The following is a 7411-nucleotide window of genomic DNA, read 5'->3' as shown; positions in this document are numbered from 1 at the left end:
GTACGTTTGCAATTACTCGCAACATTCTTTTTTGTAGCAGGTGCACCTTCTCAAGATTAGTTGCAGTGGTAGTGCCCCAAACTAACGAACAATAATTTAAATGGGAATAAAATAATGATTTGTATAATAATATTTTAACAGATGTAGGAAGTAAATACCGATGCCGACATATAATACCCACAGTTCTTGACAATTTTTTATTTAAATGTTCAATATGGCTATCCCAGGACATATTCTGGGAAAACACTACTCCAAGTGTTTTAAAATTATCAGTTAATTCGATATTTACCGAGTTTAAAGTAATGGTGTTTATTGGAGGGAGAATTTTATGCTTAGGTCGAAATAGTACGGCTTTAGTTTTACTTGTATTTATTTTTAAAGCGTTCTTTTTTGTCCATACCGAATCCGATATCTGACCTAACAATAGGTTTACTTTTGACACGAGCTCCTCAGGATCGTCCGCAGCATACAGAAGTGTTGTATCGTCAGCATATATTATCAATTTAGTTGTTTGGTCAATATTCACGATGTCATTTGCATATACGTTAAAGAGAAAAGGGCCTAATATACTTCCTTGTGGTACTCCAGAGACTATGGGTTTTATACTGGATGAAAAATTACTACAGCACACATATTGTTTACGATTTTTGAGATATGATTGCAATAAAAGCAGGGCTTGATCGCGTACTCCATAACATTCCAGTTTCTGTAATAAGAGTGTGTGGTTCAAACAGTCAAAAGCTTTCGTAAAGTCAATGTAAACTCCCAAGACTAGTTTTCTATCTTCTAGGTTACGTAAAATAAATTCCTTTTCTTCAAGTAACGCAAGCTCAGTACCGAGGGGAAGACGTTTATCTCGCCCTCGACCGTTCGACGGTGTTACTGTCTGAAGTTTTGACGTCATAAACGCCCGCTGCGCTATCTCACGATTCGTTATGATCCACCCCGTCATGTCCAAGTGGACGATTCGTGATTCGGGTGCCGTGTACCAACGGTCTCCTGCGGACTAAGTATCACTCGCCGCGTCACGTGTTGCCGATCATCGGTGGCAAGGTCATACTCATAAAAGTGCCCTGATGAGGTTTCTCAAACCGCGTCAATAGGGCGATAACTCACTCTGCTGGCTCTAAGCATCCTAGGAACCCCTAAATCATGACGATAGGCGACCGATTTCGCTATTACAAAATATTCAAATATCCCATCACACCGAGGTCATCTCCGACAATGAAAGGAGCATGTTCCGAAACACAATCTATAAACACATTCTTTATTAAACACCAAAGGTTTTTCTGGAACACAGAAACGTCTCGATTTTTCTTCGAGTTTGATGTCTTTCTCTTATCTGGCACCCTCCTTTCTAGATGCACGAATCTTCCACTGTTCTAATGACGGTAATTACACCATAAATTAGGAGAATTGTTCGTACGAAGTACTCTATTTCGTTAAAAAAAAAAAACATGTATAATGCTCGCGCAGAGCACCGCTCAAGCCTAGATTTCTTCCGACGCGATATGAAGCAGATCGCCTCATCGAGCTTTCTTTTCTTTTTCCCTGTATACAGAAACTCCCTCCAATATTTTTGGTATGACTGGTTGTTTATCAGCCTTAATCACCGTCCGAACAATTGTTTCGGTCTCCTTTGTGATACTTCCGTCAGGAAAGAGGAATGATAATCCGACTCTACAATAAAATTGGCGCGTGCCCCGCCGTACACATTTTCTAGATATTTACGACGCCGTAATTAAGCTGCGCACATTTAATATGTCCCGGCGACAATGCAATACAACACAGATCCAAAATCTGTTACCACTAAAATTTTTATGCCTACAAAAGTTTTATTTTTTTATTGCTAGCTTAGATTTCCAGAATTCGTCAGGCTATACCGCGCCGCAAAATACAACTACTGTTTCCAAATCTGTTGCTCAAGTCCGGACTCTACACATTTCACATAGCTGAAATTTTACAGTCTGTAGGTGGGAATACTGTCGCGAATGACAAGTGGCGAAGCAGCTATAATTTCAGAAAAAAAGAAAGGTTAATGTGGTGGGTTTACAAACTATTAGATATCGTTCGAGTGTACGCTATAAATCAGACACGAAATAATACAAATAGTATACGTAATCTTGCCCAATTGCAAATAAAAAGCTTTAGTTATTCTACGAGATATAAAGAGAACTGGACAGTACTTACAACTCGACTAAACTCCGGAAAAGAATGCCTCTGTCATTCATTGCCATCTCTATTAAATAGGTATCACCAGGGTAGTTTTGATGTATACAACTTCGGGTACACTGAACTTCGCGCAATGTACGGAAGCATGGAATTTTTCTTAAGTGTATTATTAGATATAATAAAATAATTTTGTTTAATTTTCTTGGTTTGTGTGTGTGTGTCTTTAGATTTCCAATAACTTTGCTCTATAGTGTAGGCAAATGTCACTGTTGTTAATTTTTTTTTTGCGCTGTTTTTGTTGCTTGTGTGATGGAAGTACCCTGTATTATTGCATAATTTCTCCTGTTCCTTTCATTTTATTCTTCTTACTTGGGCGTCACAAAAAAATTTACAGGTTTTGTTGTTTTTGTTTAATGCAAAAATGAACTAGGCATCGCCGAACGCTCATTCTCCGCCCAAAGGTAGCGCTAGAGGTCACAACCAGATGGCAAAGTTTCAGCCCGATCCGAGACCTTTTTCAAAAGTTATGAGTGAATTTCTGAAAAATTCAATGGGAAAATGGCGGCCGACGGAGTTTTCGAATACATGGCGCCCTATGGCGCCGGAAACCGAAAACAGGCAAAAGCGGGCTCCATTTGCCCATTGAAATTTTCAGAAAATCACTTATAACTTTTGAATAAGGTGTCCGTTCGAGCTTAAACTTTCGCATCTGGCTGTGATCTCTAGCGCTTCCTTTGGGCGGAGAATGAGCGTTCGGCGATGCCTAGTTCATTTTTGCGGTGAAAAAAAAAAACCTGTAATTTTTTTGTTGTGACACCCTGCTTGAGGGGGCTGAGGACCAGTCAAGGTGCTCGGGCAGCTTTTGATCCTTAGCTCCAACCATGCTTAGAGGGTAAATAAACTGTTATTAATATTGCCTTGGACCCGAACAATGCAGTAATTTGTGCGTTTTCGACAAGTGCTGCCGGACGTAGTAATGAATAGACTGGTGGAGAAGTTATTTTTATTTTCCTTAGTATAGAAAGAGCTAAATGAGTAAATAGATTGAAGTCTGAACAAACCAATCAATCGAAAATTCTGGGATGTATTGAAATATCCGGTAAATTAAGTACCTCGATGTAAGTGCTACCCAAGATGAAATCCCTGTATGACTATTGTAGAAAAGTCTTCAGAGTGAGTTGAGCTTTGCACGCTGCTGTGGAATAAAGGAGTGAGTCAGTGAGTGAATGAACGAACGAGCTTTCACTTGTTCTTGTGTTCGGCTCAGTTTCTATCGTCTCTCGTCCACGCGGGATCGTGGAGACCACATCGAAGGAGCGAAGGCTGTACTTCGGAACTCGGATTTGGGAGCCCGTTGGGATGCGATAGAAAAGGACCCGGGACTTCGGGACGGTGGTTGTAAACGGAAACAAAAAATTTGTATTTATGAAGCGGGGGTACGGATGAACGTGAGAGGAGTCGCGCGTCATATACAGTCAACTGTCAAGTTCGGTCAGAATGATACTGCTCAAGGGTTGTCGCAGTTCTGATAGATGTCAAAGAAAGGGCTCGGTGTAAGTGGTGGAAACGCGGCAATCTTTTTTGGTACCCTCGGGCCTTCGGACGTCCGCCCGGAAAATTACTCGGCTGCCGATACCACCGGTGGTGTTCCCCTCACCGAGCCGACTTCTGTTTCCCGCCTCTAGTGTGCGTGCATGTGCCCTCGCTCCGACTGTCACAGCTAACGGAGTGTTGGCCCTTAAGTGCAGCAAATGCCACAGGCACGAGAGCACGAGGTGGCTACTCTGAAAAGCTCTTTCACAAAGCGAGCGCTCGCGCTAGAAATGCACGTCTCAAAGCTAGCAGTAGGGGTTGGCAAGCGCTGGTAGCTTCAGTTCCAGTCTTAGCGTTTGGGTGAACGGAGTATAAATTTTATTTTCCCAATGTTGTGCCAAATACTCAACAAAGATATTTAAGGCTAGATATTACATACCCATTTCATAATATATTTAAAGTAGCGTTTAAGTTTTTTAGTACAAATAATCCTGAGTAGAGTACAATTACTTTGGAAAGTAATTGAATTACATTCGAGGATGCTCGGCAAGTAGGTTGCAAGCTGTTAATATAAGAATAAAAAAAAAAGTCATAGGGGGTGCTCTACTTGCGTTGACTTCGCTGAACATCATATTCTGTCATTATCTTTATAATTTATAAGAAGCGACTTAGTTGTGCTACCGAAGTTTGCTTTTAATTAATTGGGGATATACAACTTAATGGGCACCGAGAGATTTAAGGAACAAGAGGGACTCAGGTATTGATGGCATTGTAACTGGCGTTCTATAGTTTGACGGCAGCCTCTGCTCATGACGCATTCCCCAATAAGTTCGTAATAAGGCTTGACGCGATTCGGCGGACTTGACGTCTGGCATTGCATATCCTTAACAGCCCAACTAGTAATTGATCAGGCAGCCAGACTCGATGATGAGTACGCGAGTGAAAGACAAACTTGCACGCTCAGGAGAGACATCGGCTAAAGGACATCAGCCTCTGCCTCAAACCAAAAACCAAGAGCGAGTATTTTGTCTCCTCAGCCAAAGTCCAGGAGGAGCGCCTGTACCTTCAGACTGTCGAAAGGATATTAGGAAGGTCGAGAGGGAACCACAAGTAACACGAGAGAGTGTCCACGAAACCGCTTTCAATCCCAGGCTCTGCCTGGCGGAAAACTGGGTTGGAGAAATCTGAGAATGAAACAATCTCCGCGCTAAAAGGGAGATAAAAGAAAGGCTTTTGAACGAGCTGGGGAGCCAAAGATAAGTGACAATAGGAACACAAGGGGCCTTGGTGGAACCCAGCAGGCACGTAGCCAGGATTTTGTTTCGGGAGGGGGGGGGGGGGGGGGGGGGTTTGGCGCCCATAACCAAATGCTGTATGTGGGGGAGGGGGGAGAGGAGGTCGGGCAGCAAAATGAAAGATTTCAGGGGAGGAGGCCGGGCCCCATGCCCCCCCCCCCCCTCCCCCCGGCTACCTGCCTGGAGCCCAGTATAGGTTACTGCAGCTCAATCGAGCCAGCAGGATCTATACCCGTTTTCACCTCAAAAACCAAAGTAAAAAAAGTCCGGCTCCTCGCGGAGCATTACTCATTTTCCTTTTTACGAGGAGAATTAATATATATGTAGGTGTATTTTAGATTAGATATATGTTATGAAATCGAGACGTATACGTTTCAAACGCCAAAAGGATCGCTTCTTCCTCCGACAACCAAATCTTGTAAGAACTACTTCGCCCGGCGTATGAACAATGCGCAAAACGTCCTTTTTTCTTGAGGTGAAAACGAGTATAGCTCCCTTGGCCGAGGGAGTGTTCGAGCTCACTTGAAAGCCTGCTCGCAAAATTTCATACCAGAACCTCACTAATCGTCCATTTTTTTTTTTAAATGGTCCGTCGTGACCGTACCGAGCGTCGGCGCCACAATCTTCCGCTGACGGAACCACTCTAGCTTCAGACAAAAGATGTAAAATCCGGATGACATCACCAGCACTTTTCTAGCTTCAAGCGTTTCGTGCCATTCAAAGACAACCTGAAAAAAAAAATAATAAAGCGGACAAGACGACACTAAAAGAAAGACGTACTTGGGGCTATCGCTATCCATTTGGTCTTTTGTTGACCTTCACAGACTGTCTTGTTTTGCTCGTGCCTTGTTTCCTGTCCTGTGTGGTCGCTTGCCTCCAAGTCTGTAATCGGTTCAGTTTTGCCCTGGGGTCTGACGATCTTTAGTTCCGCAGATTACTCCAGCGACAAACATCTTCAAAGGTTCAAAAATGCATTTGAGATGTTGAATACAAGTTAGTAAGAAATGTAATTAAGGTAGAGTAGCAAATATTCTCGATGAAGTGCATTTCCAAGATACCGAAATACTACCAAAAGCTTTTGAAATACATTTTAAATTTGTCTAAAATGAATACAAATAGAATGTGTCTCACCACCAAACGGTATAACAGGTTTAAACCAATTAAAATAAATAAATACGGCCTAATATGGCCAAAAAGAAAATTTTTATTTAAGAGCCAATTCGCATAGAAAAACAGGTGATACTACGAAGCCACAGTTATTGGAATGGACCAGAAAAGAATCAGTGCGGGCGTTTACTTATAAAAAGAAAATTATTTGTAGGTTTCTATAACTATATTTGGCTTGAAAAAAAAGGTGGCTTTGTGTCTCCTAGCTGGTGGACAACGGCGACAGAGGCCTGAGTTCATGATGTTTATTCTGAAAAGAGGAATATTGCGTATAAATTATTAATTAGTATATAATGGCTTTCCTATGATATGTGGTGAAGAATTTACATGTAATCAACTATTAAATCTTTTTTTTTTTTTTTGCTTTTTACTTACGAGGGTTGGAGGAGGAAATAGCGGTATATTAACATTAACGCACATTTGAAATACAGTATCAAGTCTGTATTTTCCTCTGATATGCAATCCACATTGTCCCACCCGTTCGTACAGACGGCCCGGAGGATCTTAGACGAAAAGCCAAAGCCCAGGTCGTACGTTCGTTTCGGGCATTCAGGGACCAGGGTTTGTTGCGACGCGAGACAATCCCGGATTTTGGAGATTTATGGCGCGATTTCCGCTCGTGGGTTCTCCTTTTCCGGTAGGAGGGCTCGTCATCGCCAAAGCAAACCACGCGTACAGAAGACGAAAGAAACGAAACCGAATAAACCGGTGCGGTTGAGTGCCAGAGTTTAAAGCCAGGTTTAAGTCAACAACGTTTGACGCAAATTTTTGTTTCGTTTAATTTTTACGCGACTTTATATTCCAGTCAATAATATGTGGATGTCAGGCTTTCATCGAAAGGCTTTTATTTTTCGTTGTTTGCGCATGTTTTTTGTCCCCGCGAATGTCACGGAAAATCTGCGCACACTTCTCTTACCTACGCAACAGAACAGCCAAGATAAGGCTTTTTTTCCCCATTCGTCGTAAGGTCATTCTTCATCGGCACTTTTTTTTTTTGTTTCTGAGAGAGCGCGCCTTCTTCAGAAAGCTCGCAGGGTGAATTTATCCTTTTTTTTTTTTTTTCTTTCGCTCTTTTTCTGTCTGCCTTTCCCTTTCAGTTTCTTGTACTCAAAGGTACACAATGGAAACGCTATTCTTTACTGACGAGGTTGGAGTGTTGGGGGAGTGGGCGAATCATAATGGTTAAAAAACGCAACAGGACAACGGACACTAAGGAAGACACAGCGCTAGCCTCTTACAACTGA

Source organism: Ixodes scapularis, unplaced genomic scaffold (assembly GCF_016920785.2).
Source record: "Ixodes scapularis isolate PalLabHiFi unplaced genomic scaffold, ASM1692078v2 PGA_scaffold10__122_contigs__length_95168666, whole genome shotgun sequence".
NCBI lineage: Eukaryota > Metazoa > Arthropoda > Arachnida > Ixodida > Ixodidae > Ixodes > Ixodes scapularis.
Note: the sequence above shows the minus strand (reverse complement) of the source record.